This window comes from Bacillus rossius, chromosome 7, assembly GCF_032445375.1.
Source record: "Bacillus rossius redtenbacheri isolate Brsri chromosome 7, Brsri_v3, whole genome shotgun sequence".
Taxonomy (NCBI): domain Eukaryota; kingdom Metazoa; phylum Arthropoda; class Insecta; order Phasmatodea; family Bacillidae; genus Bacillus; species Bacillus rossius.
In genome coordinates this window covers 60,555,022-60,572,136 of record NC_086335.1, presented here as the reverse complement: position 1 = coordinate 60,572,136, position 17,115 = coordinate 60,555,022, and positions in this window count along the sequence as shown.

The window sequence follows — 17,115 nt, the reverse complement described above, 5'->3', positions numbered from 1 at the left end:
ATTTAACATATATAGCCTTCTAGAGATTTGCCACGCCCCGAACACCGCCTAGTGAAGTTAGGCTGCTATGTGCTATGCAAACGACACGTTTCTGTATAGCAGATCATACACACTTCACCTAGCCACTACCAGACTGCATTAGCTTAGATTAAATTAGGCTAGGAAAAAAACGGATGCATTAGCTGTGTGCTAGCAATGGTGTACGACCTGGCTTAGCAAAGTGAACACAACGATGTCCGAAGCTATTGTGTTTACTCGCGGAAATCTTCCACCTGTAGAACACAGGCCATAAATACGTTTGTTTGGCGAACAAATCCCACACAAGGACGTCGTAAAATATCTAGGCGTCCACATGGACAGGAAGCTTCTCTGGCACCATCATATAGATGCCTAGAGAATTCAAACTGAGGTTAGACTAAGCTCACTATATCCAGTAATGAGCAGGCGATGTGGAGGCACAGTAACGAACGGTTTACTGTGCTCTACAAAACACTGATTCACCCTATTATTACGTACGCAGCCCCAGTCTGGGCAACCACTGCGAAAACACATTTATTAAAGCTGCAGCGAATTCAGAATAAATGTATTCGAATAGCTACAGACGCTCCAATGTATTACCCTACAGAAGCCTTGCATTGTGAAACGGACACGGAAACTTTGCAAGACTTTTACATTCGAACCCCAGAAACATTTTACGATAAATGCGTAAATAGTTAAAACCCACATGTTTTATCGCTCGGAAATTTTGATCCGGACGTAAGACAAAAATATAAGCGGCACTGCCGGCCAATGCGCGCGGAGCGAAAAAGCACCTGGTCGGTCGAGCTCTCTCCTCACTAGCAGCAAGATGCCAAACCCGCACCGAAAGAGGAGGGGAAACCACCGCGGCCACAAGCACACCGAGCAATGCGAATCCAGCCTAGAGGCAGAGTTCAAGGACTGGTCGCCGATGCGCTCAGAGAGTGGTCGAATAATTGACTTCTACGAGAAGATCTACGAGGAACACATGCCCGCTGGCATCGGCTCCCCGGCTTTCTGTTGCACGATCAAGTGGGATCCAGCCATCGAGCCGGGGAAGCTGAGCGAGCTGGTCACTGGATACGTGGAGGACTACGACGATGAAGAGTACCAGCCAGAAGTAGATGTAGTGCCGATCCGCAGCGCAGCAGGCACCACAGAGGCGTTGGTGTATCTGCGTGATTCGGCCTGCCTTGACCGTCTCAAGAGAGTGCGGGACTCAAGGTACCGCATTCGTACAACAAATGCGGTCGTCCGCATTGCATCAGACCCGCCGGATTACCTCGGATGGGGCATCTACTGGGATGTGGTGCAATGCGAGGAGCAAGCAAGGCAAAACAAGAATAACCACAGCAACGACAGCTCATTCCAGACGCCTGAGCTCACTCCAGAGCTGCAGGACTGCAGCACACAGACGGACAAACCAGCAGGGCTCCGACACACCTCGTGTCAGACGCCCGCCCCAGCCGAGTGGAAACACTCTGGCACCCAAACCGCCGTTTTTACGGCAGAGAAAGGTACCAGCACTGCAGCCACAGCACCAGCACCAAGTCAACAAAAGCTGCGCACGCCTCGAGACCGCCCAGTGACGCCGGCCCCTCCAGCCAAGAAGAGGGAGGCGGCCGCCACTGATGCGCGGGAACCAAGACTGCAGCCTGCTGCAGAACATCGCCAGCGGCCTCCGCAACTGAAGAGAGTGCCCTGGCACTTTGTCGTCCTGCGGGGCGGCGGAGGGGCTGGGGTACCGACCGAAGAAGTGGAGTCTGCACTGCACGAGGCCGGCCACAAACCGACCAAGTGTTGGCGCATACGCAGCAAGGCAACAGGGCGCCCCACCGGCCTTCACCGAGTGGCTTTTGCAACACCTGAAGAAGCCACTCGACTCCTGGAGGCCGGCCTAGCCACCAAGGGCGCACAGCTCGCAGCTGAACCAGCTCACACCAGACCGCAGCTCCCCAGGGCCTGGGGCCGCACCGAGCTGCAGTCTGCTCCGCGCGGCGCAGTGCTGCAGTTGGCAGAAATGTTAACTGCGGTGCTGAGCCGCGCTAGGTACACACCGAGCCAGCCGTGGGCAGAGGGGACTTGTCCCCTCCGCCGGCCTAGCCCCTCTTCCCGTTAAAGGGAGGGGGTCAGCAGCCCACGGTCTAGGAACCTCGCCACACACACAACACAGTAGCTAACACAGTAAATCAGTCCAGCCTTTGCCCACACGCAAATAAATAAATCAACACGCTCTTCAAGCAAGTAAATAAAAATCAAAACAAACTGAGCAGCTAAGGCCAACTGCTCAGATTAAATTAATATTCACCCCCCTTCCCCCCCTTTGAATTTAAATTTTAAACTTAAAGGGAGGGCTGGACAACACACGAGTTTAAAGTAGAGTCACCACACGAAATTAAAGTAGATTATACCAGGTCACTTGCAACAAAACACAGCTTCGCAGCTTATTTAAAAGTCAGTCACACAAAAAGTCAAAACCGAAAACACATTAGGCAAAACAGGAGGTTATGGGTCGGCAGTAAGCCACCTGGTACTCCTAAAGGGTCGCGGAGTTCGATGCCAAGATGCGGCATTCGGGCCCCGCGGCCCTCATCGGCGATGATGTTATCCCTTTATCAGTCAGACGAGAGTCTGCTGAGGGGGTGCTTCATTAAGCACATATACTGAGCCAGCGAAAAAGCACAGTTCTTGCAATCCTAAGCTGGCAGCTCATAGTATTAAGTATTATTAAGTATAATATGGTTCTAATTGACATACAACGCCCAACACCGACGCAGCCCTCCCTGTAGGTCCTTCCGTGTAGGCGAAAAATACTGTCGTGTTTCGGCCCAGCAGGGCTCGAATTATCGTCTGATTTTCCACTTTTTTGGTCTCCTGAGACCTTGAATGGCGAAGCGCCCAAGAATAATCCCATACACATGTACACATTCATACTGATATTTCTAGTTTAAGAATGTGTGCTGGCTGGCATCATGGCGCGAACACGGACCAAACAGTCCAAGCTCACCACCTTCGCTTAGTAGTGCTTTTTACTCTGTCCAACTCTTCTTCCAGAACAACCCTTCTGTTCCCGTAACCAACCTGCTTGTTAATTAATACATTAATTTTGCATCCAGCATGAATGAACCCAGGGTTTTCCCTCTGTCAATAGAGGTTTCACCTGGGCGCACCTTATCTAGTGTTAGTCTAGAGTAGTCAGTGAGGGGAGTTTGTCATGGCACTAATGGTGGCCATGGCTGACCAATTCCCTCCTAGCACATGATGCATGCGACCTCTCCTGCATGGCTAACCCCTGCATGATTAGAGCGTATAGGCTTCGGCCTGAGACGGACCTAGGTCTCTCCCTAACCCAGACCCCTCCCAAATACATTTGGTTTTAGTTAGGTTAAGAAAAAAAAGGAAACGCACAAAGCATCTAAGTAATCCATAAAACTTCTTTTACTCTTAGCAGTATTTATACTTATTTCACTTAAAAATTTTAATTTTGTCATCACATGTATTCACCAAAATAAAGAAAATAATTATTTCCTCATTAATGGAGCACTATGATCCAATTGTATCTGTAGGAGACTTTAGGGATAATACTTTAGAAAAACAATGAAACTACATATTTTGATTATCATGTATGAATAAAATGTTAGGTATCTGTTACATAACAACACTGATTGACAGCATTTTGACTCATACTCTAGCTCCTATTTTTAGAGTTAAAAGTTATTTTATCTAATTATCGTTAGCTTTAATTGCAATAGCAAAGTTAAGTCTTCGAATAGGCAGCAATAGAAGTTTTCCCGTTTTCAAATAGAATAACAGTGAAATATCGCAATGGCAGAAAATGTTTTATACACCTGAACCACGTCCTTAAGGATGGCACCTTGGCGCTACGACTCTCGTCTTACCAGCAACAAAGCGTGTTGCATGTTTTGTTCTCACCACGTGGAACAATACCAAGTTGTCATAAATAAGAGCACAACGCTTTGGTAGTGTAACGTTTTACACGCAACTTTTTGTCAAATTTGTATTATTATAATATTCTCGTTCCTTTCCCATTATCGACTTGAAAAATCGGCTTCCACTGATCTTCTCAGGGCCGACGATACAACAGCGACTTCCGCCGAATTGTCCGCGAGTTGGTATTCACTATATTCCCAACAAAGAACTCCTGTATTGGAAACCTCCAGGGCGTGACTGACTGCCTCTACGCCCTCCCCGCAGGCACACAGCCCGGGCGGGCGCCCCGGCTCCAGAGTGCCTGCAGCTGTCGCCCCCGGTTCTTGTTGCGAGGCGAGCACCCCGAGTCGTCCACGAAACAAAGCTTTCAATCTGTGAAAAATTTTCCCAAAGCTGAATTTTTGCACAGTGGTAGAGCCTACTATGCTTAATAACATACCGAAAGTTTACTGCTGTAGACCTTGTACGTATCACCGAAAACGTGCAGTTAAGTCCTAGATGGCAGCGACTTACAGCAGTTCATTAAAATGATTCGCGTATACGCAGTTATTAACGTAGACTCTCCGTAAATGCATCCAAATAATCTAGAAACACCATTTTACACATTTATGTTAAAACATTTTCAAAATGTTAATACTAAAGGTACGATATTATTCGATGAAGTAATAAGAAGTGTCTTTTATTCACAACGAAAGAATTAAAAACACGATTAACATAAAGATATATGGTCCGCCGTAATAATCCCTTTTACAAACGTTGTTGCATATTTTTAAAGCTTTAAAATGGTATATTGGTTAATTCTCTGACTCAATTGACCGGGCCTCTGAAAGGTTCCGAGCGTCGTAGTGTGTATCCTACCGTGTGGGTACTTAAGTCGCTCGGGTTGGAACAAATTTAGGTCTTAGGAAACAAAGTTTTTTAACATATGGAAAATTACATAAAACCTGAAATTTTGTACAGCAGCAGTATCAATATTTCTTAGTAACATATCAAAAGTTTACCGCTGCAAACCCTGTGCGTTGTACCAAAATCGTGCAGTTAAGGCCTAAGTTACAATTTCTTGCATTGACCCACAAAAATAAATTTTGTAAATGCAATTTCTATAGTATAATCTCATAATGAAGCCCAAAATGTTCTAGGAACTTAACTTCAATTGTTAAAAACAAACACATTTATAAAGATTAAATATATTTTCATTAAATAGGTAGTAGATTTCATTTCACTCCTTCTTTGTATCAATACAAAATAGTGATAATTCAATAAAATTGATTCAATTTTATTCATAAAAGTATGCAATCATTTCATCAATATTTTGTTATGACGTCACGTTAAACTATCGTCCATAAACCGACTTTACAGACAACCAATTTTTTTTTTAATTTAAGAAAATAAAAATACAATTACATAAACATGAAAGGCCCCACGTAAAATTCATTTAAACCAACGAAGTTGCATATTTTTTAAGCTTTAACAAATGGTATATTGCTTAAGAGTGTGACTCCATTGATCTGCCCGCTGGCGCTGAAGCGTTCCGAGCGGCGTAATGTGTAGGCCTATTCTACTGCGGGAGGTGCTGAAGTCACTTGGGCTGCGGTGAATTTAGCTCTTAGGAAACTAACACTTTTAATATAAAAAAAACATAAACGCTGAATTTATTTAGTAGAGTTAGAATCAACGTTCTGTAGTAACATATCAACAGTTTATCGCCCCATACCTTGTGCATCACTCAGAAAACTAGCGGTTATGTCCTAAATCTTAGCTCCTTGTTGCGCTCTACAAATATGAATTCTACAAACGTTTTTATTATTGTATCTTCTCAGTTATCAAATAAAATTAGTTTTCAAAATCTTTTATACTTTTGAAAGTTTAGAAGTGTGTATATATATATATATATATATATATATATATATAAATTCCTGCGATTTTGTAAAAAAAAAAAACATTTCGCAAAATTTTGTTGATACAACTTTCTTATTTTGCATTATATTTTTTACAAAATCGCAGGAATTAATATATATATATAATGCAAAATAAGAAAGTTGTATCAACAAAATTTTGCGAAATGTTTTTTTTTTTTTACAAAATCGCAGGAATTAATATATATATAAACTACAGGAACTTGAAAGTCTTTTAAATTAAGTTTCTTGATATTTATTAGTTTTTAAATGGTATATATTTAGTTGTCTACAATAACCTATTGGGTCGCTAGAGCCGTTAGAGCGTCGCAATGTGTACTGCTCTAGGCTTCATGCTAAAGTCGTTTGTGTTGGAGTGTTTTAGTCACAGGCAACAAAGATATTAAAAATAAAGATAAAAATCGCTAGTAAATTCCTCCAATTAACTAATGTAAGTAGATGCAAAAGTTTATTTGATTTTATTACAATACATCAGAATGAAAATATTTACCTAAGATAAAAACCACAAACCTTTATGGGCGCTATGAAAACTGTAAATGTTTTGTTTCTAATAGACCATGAAGCCTGGATAAAAAATAGATTACGTTACTGAAGTAATAGAATAAGACAATAACTATCATATATTTATTTGTTGATTAGTATTGGTATTAATTTTAAATTCTTTACTTAGTTTTTCTAATCTGGTTTTTCAGTCTTTACTAAAGCATTTTTTTTTTAAGTTTACGAACTGAAAACATGCTCTCAAATATTGATATTGTGCCTCATCTCCAATGTGACGTCATGCGTCCGATGCCTAGAGTTATTACTTTAAAGTTCATTAGTGTTTCGATTTTCCCATTTCAAACAGATTTAGTCAAATAAAAAATAAAAGCTTAAATCGTTCTTTATGAGAAGGAAAGCTTTCCCAATTTTTTTTAGATATTTGTATACATAATTGTTAAACTTGGTATTTTTGGGTGTTCCTGTTAACAAGTTCTAACAAAATTGTTTATTGCAACTTTATGGAGCCATCATAACTTAAGAAAAAATATTAGATTATTATCTTATTTGCGATAATTTAACGGATTTTTTGTTAAATCGAATAAACGTAACATATCTGCAGCAATCCCTAAACTAAATCTTCGGAACTTTGAAACTTGGCCATGAAGGTCGCGTGCAACGCTCGTCGCGCCGGCTTGCTGCGACCAAAGCACCGCCGCAGGACGGCACACACGCCGACCCTTGTTTTGTATGTAAATCATACTTTTATTTCAATGAATGTTTAAAAAAAAACATAATCAATAACGTTATCGACTTTGTTTCAACTTTTTATTCAACATTGAATTTTTTTAACGTGATCGTGTTGAATAGTGTTTCTGGATTATTTTTATGCACTTACAGAGAGTCTACGTTATTAACTGCGTAAACGGGAATCATTTTAATGGACTGCTGTAAGACTCTAACTTCTAGGACTTAACTGCACGTTTTCGGTGATACGCATAAGGTCTACAACGGTAAACTTCAGGTATGTTATTAAGCATAGTCAACTCTAACAATTGGCAGAAATTCAGCTATGGACAAATTTTTCACAGATTTGTGATTCTTTTTGTATTTCCTAGACAAGGGCCTGGGCAGGGCGACACACCCCGCGCATGCCGTGAGTAAACGCTACGGTTCCCGCATCAACTCCCCTTCGGTGAACTGCACGCCTTAGGTGATTCCCAAAGGGCGCAGGGCACTCCCGGCCGACAGCACGCGCGAGCGAAGCTAGCGAATGTACGCCCGGCGACAAGAAGGCTATAGGGATGTTAGCTTCCCGGGTGTAGCCAAGTCGGGTGACTAAGTTTATAGATGAGTTGACACTTTTATAGCCTGAGCGTCTTAGCAGAAAGGAAACCTTTCTTTATACTTTGAAAGGTCGGGTCGTTGCGCTCGTCATAAACCCTTGGAGCAGCTCCACAACACGTCCTCTTCCGATGGCAGCGCAGATTGAAAATTTTCCACCCCTTGCAGTATTAGTAAGACATATCAAAAACTTATATACAATAATTAAGTATGCAATAAATAATAAAATCTATAATAGTGGTTCAAATATAATGAAATAAATAAAAATATCAACATATTTGTCGGGTGAAGCTATTGCCTGCAAGGAAAACAGGGCGTAAGAACTTGTTGAGGACCGTCGGCATTAAAAGTGTCGGCCCAGTAAAAAATTATGATAGGAATATTTTGTTAAGAAAGATTTCAGAATTCATTTGATACATGGCTGATGTTCGACCAATACTTGCTATCAGTCCTAGACTCGTTATCATATAATGCCAGTTTTTGAAATATGTACTTTGTTTTACCTTAAATAACTTTAAATAATGTTTTTAAAAATACAAATTTTTTAGTTTAAATAAAAAGCCTCACATCTTGTGTTTAGGACCTCGTTGTTGGATTTTCATTTTTCACATTTTAACAGAGAAGTAAAATGGTTTTTTCAAGGCCTGTAATGGGCGGGTGAAGCTATTGCCTGCAAGTAAAACAGGGCGCGTGATCTTGTTGCTGTCCGTCGGCATTAAAAGTGTCGGCCCAGACAAAAATTCTGAACAGTATATTTTGTTAAGTAAGGTGACAGCTTTCAGTTGGTATATGGCTGATGTTCGGCCAATACATGGTATGAGTCCTGGAGTCGTTATAATATAATGCCATTTTCTGAAATATGAACTTTGTTTGACCTTAAATAATTTTAAAAAATGTTTTTAAATTACAAAAATTTTTAGGTTAAATAAAAAGCCTTATATCTTGTGTTTAGGACCTCGTTGTTGAATTTAAATATTTCACTTTTTAACGGAGAAGTAAAATGGTTATTTCAAGGCCTGTAATGGGCGGGTGAAGCTATTGCCTGCAAGTGAAACTGGGCGCGCGGTCTTGTTGCTGTCCGTCGGCATTAAAAGTGTCGGCCCAGACAAAAATTCTGAACAGTATAATTTGTTAAATAAGGTGACAGCTTTCATTTGGTATATGGCTGATGTTCGGCCAATACTTGGTATGAGTCCTGGAGTCGTTTTAATATAATGCAAGTTTTTGAAATATGTACTTTGTTTTACCTTAAATAACTTTAAATAATGTTTTTAAAAATACAAATTTTTTAGTTTAAATACAAAGCCTCACATCGTGTGTTTAGGACCTCGTTGTTGGATTTTCATTTTTCACTTTTTAACAGAGAAGTAAAATGGTTTTTTCAAGGCCTGTAATGGGCGGGTGAAGCTATTGCCTGCAAGTAAAACTGGGCGCGCGATCTTGTTGCTGTCCGTCGGCATTAAAAGTGTCGGCCCAGACTAAAATTCTGAACAGTATATTTTGTTAAGTATGGTGACAGCTTTCATGTGTTATATGGCTGATGTTCGGCCAATACTTGGTATGAGTACTGGAGTCGTTTTAATATAATGCAAGTTTTTGAAATATGTACCTTTTTGACCTTAAATAATTTTAATAATACTATTAACAAATACTAAGTTTTTAAATTAAATACAAAGCGCCATATCTTGCGTTTAGGACCCTTTAGGTGGATTTTTATATTTCAGTTTTAAACAGAGAAATAAAATGGTTTTTTCAGGTCCTGTAATGGGCGGGTGAAGCTATTGCCTGCAAGTAAAACTGGGCGCGCGATCTTGTTGCTGTCCGTCGGCATTAAAAGTGTCGGCCCAGACAAAAATTCTGAACAGTATATTTTGTTAAGTAAGGTGACAACTTTCATTTGGTATATGGCTGATGTTCGGCCAATACTTGGTATGAGTCCTGGAGTCGTTTTAATATAATGCAAGTTTTTGAAATATGTACTTTGTTTTACCTTAAATAACTTTAAATAATGTTTTTAAAAATACAAATTTTTTAGTTTAAATAAAAAGCCTCACATCGTGTGTTTAGGACCTCGTTGTTGGATTTTCATTTTTCACTTTTCAACAGAGAAGTAAAATGGTTTTTTCAAGGCCTGTAATGGGCGGGTGAAGCTATTGCCTGCAAGTAAAACTGGGCGCGCGATCTTGTTGCTGTCCGTCGGCATTAAAAGTGTCGGCCCAGACAAAAATTCTGAACAGTATATTTTGTTAAGTAAGGTCACAGCTTTCAGTTGGTATATGGCTGATGTTCGGCCAATACTTGGTATGAGTCCTGGAGTCGTTATAATATAATGCCATTTTCTGAAATATGAACTTTGTGTGACCTTAAATAATTTAAAAAAATGTTATTAAATTTGAATTTTTTTAGGTTAAATAAAAAGCCTTATATCTTGTGTTTAGGACCTCGTTGTTGAATTTTCATATTTCACTTTTTAACGGAGAAGTAAAATGGTTTTTTCAAGGCCTGTAATGGGCGGGTGAAGCTATTGCCTGCAAGTAAAACTGGGCGCGCGATCTTGTTGCTGTCCGTCGGCATTAAAAGTGTCGGCCCAGACTAAAATTCTGAACAGTATATTTTGTTAAGTATGGTGACAGCTTTCATGTGTTATATGGCTGATGTTCGGCCAATACTTGGTATGAGTACTGGAGACGGTTTAATATAATGCAAGTTTTTGAAATATGTACCTTTTTGACCTTAAATAATTTTAATAATACTATTAACAAATACTAAGTTTTTAAATTAAATACAAAGCGCCATATCTTGCGTTTAGGACCCTTTAGGTGGATTTTTATATTTCAGTTTTAAACAGAGAAATAAAATGGTTTTTTCAGGTCCTGTAATGGGCGGGTGAAGCTATTGCCTGCAAGTAAAACTGGGCGCGCGATCTTGTTGCTGTCCGTCGGCATTAAAAGTGTCGGCCCAGACTAAAATTCTGAACAGTATATTTTGTTAAGTATGGTGACAGCTTTCATGTGTTATATGGCTGATGTTCGGCCAATACTTGGTATGAGTACTGGAGTCGTTTTAATATAATGCAGGTTTTTGAAATATGTACCTTTTTGACCTTAAATAATTTTAATAATACTATTAACAAATACTAAGTTTTTAAATTAAATACAAAGCGCCATATCTTGCGTTTAGGACCCTTTAGGTGGATTTTTATATTTCAGTTTTATACAGAGAAATAAAATGGTTTTTTCAGGTCCTGTAATGGGCGGGTGAAGCTATTGCCTGCAAGTAAAACTGGGCGCGCGATCTTGTTGCTGTCCGTCGGCATTAAAAGTGTCGGCCCAGACTAAAATTCTGAACAGTATATTTTGTTAAGTAAGGTGACAACTTTCATTTGGTATATGGCTGATGTTCGGCCAATACTTGGTATGAGTCCTGGAGTCGTTTTAATATAATGCAAGTTTTTGAAATATGTACTTTGTTTTACCTTAAATAACTTTAAATAATGTTTTTAAAAATACAAATTTTTTAGTTTAATTAAAAAGCCTCACATCTTGTGTTTAGGACCTCGTTGTTGGATTTTCATTTTTCACATTTTAACAGAGAAGTAAAATGGTTTTTTCAAGGCCTGTAATGGGCGGGTGAAGCTATTGCCTGCAAGTAAAACAGGGCGCGCGATCTTGTTGCTGTCCGTCGGCATTAAAAGTGTCGGCCCAGACAAAAATTCTGAACAGTATATTTTGTTAAGTAAGGTGACAGCTTTCATTTGGTATATGGCTGATGTTCGGCCAATACTTGGTATGAGTCCTGGAGTCGTTTTAATATAATGCAAGTTTTTGAAATATGTACTTTGTTTTACCTTAAATAACTTTAAATAATGTTTTTAAAAATACAAATTTTTTGTTTAAATAAAAAGCCTCATATCTTGTGTTTAGGACCTCGTTGTTGGATTTTATTTTTCACATTTTAACAGAGAAGTAAAATGGTTTTTTCAAGGCCTGTAATTGGCGGGTGAAGCTATTGCCTGCAAGTAAAACTGGGCGCGCGATCTTGTTGCTGTCCGTCGGCATTAAAAGTGTCGGCCCAGACAAAAATTCTGAACAGTATATTTTGTTAAGTAAGGTGACAGCTTTCAGTTGGTATATGGCTGATGTTCGGCCAATACATGGTATGAGTCCTGGAGTCGTTATAATATAATGCCATTTTCTGAAATATGAACTTTGTTTGACCTTAAATAATTTTAAAAAATGTTTTTAAATTACAAATTTTTTAGGTTAAATAAAAAGCCTTATATCTTGTGCTTAGGACCTCGTTGTTGAATTTTCATATTTCACTTTTTAACGGAGAAGTAAAATGTTTTTTTCAAGGCCTGTAATGGGCGGGTGAAGCTTCTGCCTGCAAGTGAAACTGGGCGCGCGATCTTGTTGCTGTCCGTCGGCATTAAAAGTGTCGGCCCAGACAAAAATTCTGAACAGTATATTTTGTTAAGTAAGGTGACAGCTTTCATTTGGTACATGGCTGATGTTCGGCCAATACATGGTATGAGTCCTGGAGACGTTTAAATATAAAGAAATTTGTAAAATATATGGGCTGTGTTTATCTTGATATTTCAACAATTTAAGTTTTTTATTGTTTAAAACTTTTTTTGTTAATATTATGGTACATATATGTTGTTATGTTGTATATTTCATACATTTTTCTTTCTTTTATATGCTTTTATTTTCGTTAAATTATGTTAAAAAAGTGATGTTTTCAGCGTGTGTAGTAGAATTACCTCCCATACAGTATGGCGCCATGTTTTGCTGTTGCTGTCCAGCGCATTTACTTGACCACGGTCTTCTCCAGTCCAATTGCAGAAACTAGGGATGCAAACGATACATCGATGTTTTTAAAACATCGATGTATCGTTCATGAAACATCGATGTTAGCATCGATGTTTTGAAGAGCGATACATCGCCGATGCATCGACGAAAAAGTCGAAAAACATCGACATCGTTCATCATTAAAATAGCCCTAATTTTTAATAATATTTTGGCTATCATTTAATGACTATTAATTGAATATATAAAAAACATTACTATACGACATTTAGTTTTCAAGATACAATTTTTTTAACTGTCTATCTTACTATAAAAACCTAAATTTTTAAGTAGGTATCAAAAATGTTGTAAATACTGAACTATTTGGTTGATTTCAGTATCAATTTTTTTTCCAGTACTTTAAGATGTGTAAAATCATTTGGAAAAAAATAAATACCGTTAAAAATATTTGTTTACATAAGAATTTTATTATATATTTTGAAAAATATAGGGAAAAAGCAGCGAGACTTCATAGACAATTTCATAGCTTGTTGTACATACAAGCAGGGGTGCAACAACAGGGGGGGGGGGGGGGCAAGGGTATTTTGCCCCCCCCCCCCCCCCCCCCCACCTTTTGAAACCTTGAAGTGGGGGCAAACGGGGGCAAATAAAGTGCTGTACAAGTCGGATATGTTATTTCCACTAGCTGTGTAATCAATTTTTAGATAATAAAACTGCTTGTATAGCACCATTTTCCACCTTGAAATACAAATTTTCCCGGGGGAGGACCCCCCGCTTTAATAGGGGGGATCGATGATTCTTTATAAAAAGGTATATTGCCCCCCCCCCCCCCCCTTTTGAAAATTTAGTTGTTGCGCCCCTGCATACAAGCTAGTGATTGGTACCGAAACGGTCTCGCTAGCTCTATCGAGAAAATTAATGTTACATTTTTATCCTTCACATACACTTCATGCTTTTTCCCTATTTTTGACGTGACAACGTCTAATAAAACGAAGAACGCCGGCTGCACGCACGAAAAAGTGTTCCGTAACGCAACGTTTGTTTCGTCTTTTCGTTTTGTCGTGTTTTTGTTTCGTTTCAACCGTTATGATGAATTTTTTGGGTTCAATATTTCCGTGTCATCATCATTTGTGGGTTTTTTTTCGTTCTCTTAGTACATTTTTTTCTTTGTTTTGTTGACCATATTCCTGTTACGGAATATTTTGTGGTGTTTATATCCGTGTTGACAACAGCAATTTTTTGTTTAATTTTGTTATTTTTTTGTCCTTTTTGGGTTTTATTTATTTATTTCTTTATTTTTTATTTTTTAGTTTTTCTTCAACAGAAAAAAGTTCTTAGCAATGGAGTATGTCCAAAAACTTACATCGTCCCACTACGATGTGTCCTGTTACGCTCATTGTACGCTTGTGCCGCATCTCTCTTCCACTCGATTGGAACAACCATCGATTTGACTTTTCAATCATGTTTTCGTCGTTTGAATTATTAATATTATGTAATTTAACTATCATCCACAGATTTTCAGCACAATCGGTACAGTTATTTAAAAGTAATGTTGAATTTTCAAATCTGTTTGTTGACGTTACAACGTCTAATAAATCGATGAACGCCGTCTGCACGCACGAAAAAGTGTCCCGTAACGCACATTGACCTACTACGATGTGTCCCGTTACGCTCATTGCACGCTTGCGCCGCATCTCTCTTCCACTCGATTGGAACAACCATCGATTTGACTTTTCATTCATGTTTTCGTCGTTTGAATTATTAATATTATGTAATTTAACGATCCTCCACCGATTTTCAGCACAATCGGTACGGTAATTCAAAAGTAATGTTGAATTTTCAAATACGTTTTTGTACGCACAAAGGTGTTTTACAGTTACACATAATAATTCTAATTATACCCGGTATATTTTGCACAATGTTTTAAAAAAATATTGTAACACATTATAAATAAGTTTGGTGTATTTGGGATGCGTATTTGTTATAAAATTATATTATAAAAACGAAATCATATTATTCCCCTACGGCGCTGTCATCTATGGTGACGGACGCGAGCCGAACGAATCGTGCTATCTACCCGCTTCCGCGGCAACCAGGCACTCGTTAATACATATTTTCCTTTGTTTATCGCGAGGGGCGTTATTATGAATGAATTATAAATAAAATTTCGTGACCGGGGCCACAATTGTATATCATTTTGAGCACTGGAAGACATAAAAACGTAAAATATTATCAACGAATTTTAATCTCAGCCCCAGCGCACCAGGAGTGTCTGGGTTAGAGATTAAAGCCGAAATTATTTCTTAAACTTACTAATACTTATTTTATTAACTGCAAGGGCATTTTTATTAAATTCTACGTTTAATTTCACGACGAACAAACTTCGTCGTTAAATGTTTAATTGCGAAAAAGCGTAAAACATTCTAGACGATCTTAAAGTTAAATAGCAAACATGTATAAAAGTTCTAGTTAAATAATCTCTTCGTTAAAGTAATAAACATATTTGAATTAATGAGTGCAAATAAAAGTAAATTTATCAATTAAATTGTGGATTTCATTTCACTCCATCTTTGTATCCATACAAAATAGTGATAATTCAACAAAAATGATTCAATTTTATTCATAAAAGTATGCAATCATTTCATCAATGTTTTGTTATGACGTTTTCACGTTAAACTATCGTCCGTAAACTGACTTTACAGACAACAGCTTTTAATACTTTTTTTTTGTTCTGCATGAGACACAACTGTAAATGGGTTGTGGATATTGTGGTCAGGAACCTGTAGTAAGTATGGCTTTTGGATACATACTATAATTTTAATCATTTCGGCATGTTTTTCTTAATATTTAAAAACATCGGTTAAAACATCGATGTATCGGTTGTCAGAGCGATGTTTTTTTTACATCGATACTTTTTCGTTTGAACATCGATGTTCGTGATATCGATGTTTTTAAGAGCGATGTTGCATCCCTAGCAGAAACCGGACAGCCTAAGGTTCACCCACTTAGATCGACATGCCCGAACAGTTCCGAAGTACGTCGCTCGATCGTTTAACTTCGGTTATAGAAAAGCGCGGGCTATAGCTAGTGCTGACTGGCGGCGGAGTGAGTGGTCAGTGCAACCACTCACCACCAGGGGCGCTTGCGTCCCTGGTCACTAAATCCAGTCCTGGATAAAAAGCAAAGCGGACTACGAGTCCAAGTTCCCAACCCCCGCATGGTAGACTCTTTTCTACTCTGTCCAACACTTCATCCAGACCATCCTCTGTCTCCTGTAAACTCCTACACGTAATGCATGCCAATTTGCATCCCGCATGAATGTGCCCAGGGTTTTCCCTGTGTCTATGCAGGTTTTACCTGGGCCCAACCTATCTCTAGTTATAGTCTAGATTTAAGAGTGAGGGGAGTTAGTCATGGCGCCAATCGCTGCCATGGCTGGCCAATCCCCTCCTAGCACATGATGCATGCGACCCTCTCCTTGCATGGCTAATCCCAGCATGACTAGGCGTATAGGCTTCGGCCTGAGACGCACCTAGGTCCCTCCCTAACCCGGACCCCTCTAAAATACACTTAGTTTTAGTTAGGTTAGGAAAAAAAAAAAAAAAAATCGCTATAGCTACAGCTTTTGAACGTGAACAATGTCATCGTTTTTTGAGCTAGCAAGGGATAAATTGCAAAATTGTACCAAAAGTGATAAAGATAACACTATTCCGGGATATGTAGACAGTGAAACCGGTTATAACAATTTATTTGATGCCTTAAAAAGTGCAGGTTACTCGTTCTCAGAAGTAGTGCAGCACAGGAGCAATTCAAAATATTAGATTTAATTTTCTATAGAAGACGAAGCAGGCAACATCAACATGTTTATCTTGCTTGGTTCAAATCCTCAACCCTTATATCTGTCAATGAAGGAAATGAATTGAGCTTTCAGCTTGGTGACCTCTAGATCATTACAAAAAAAAATGAAGGGCTATAAAATGCTAATGATATAATGACAGAATGTATGGGTGAAGTAACATAAGAACTCTGAGCAAACCAACTAACCACTGCAATGTTTGCTATGTTCCCCACTATCAAAAGATCCATTAATGACCCTGCTGAGAATCAAACCCAGATCACTTTGGTGATAGAAAAGTGAGCACTTAAACACAGAGACCTAATGTTTGCCTCTAATGACCACATTTATAAGACCACAAACCAAATGCTTTTTACCTTTTCCCCCATTAATTTAATTACCTTACCTTTACAGATTGTGAGCAGAAGGTAATGACTAGTATACTGAATGAAGTCTTTGAGATTAAGGGCTTCTTATGTGTAGGAATGTTTGCAATTTTTGAAACAGCCCTTTTCGGAATTTTATTATTCTACTACTGTTAAAAGTCTCTTCTCTACAAATTTGCTTTGTTCTGTTACTAATTATTATTAATGTAGGACATCCTCCATTCATTGCATACCTTTAGTGAACATATTATATTTTATTATATTTTTATTCCCCTCGCTGGTTCTGTATGTTCAACTACAGCTGATTCAGTTGTGTCTTTATATTTTTAATTATTTATTTCCATAGTTTTCCATGGCAAACAATGCAAAACTTCAAT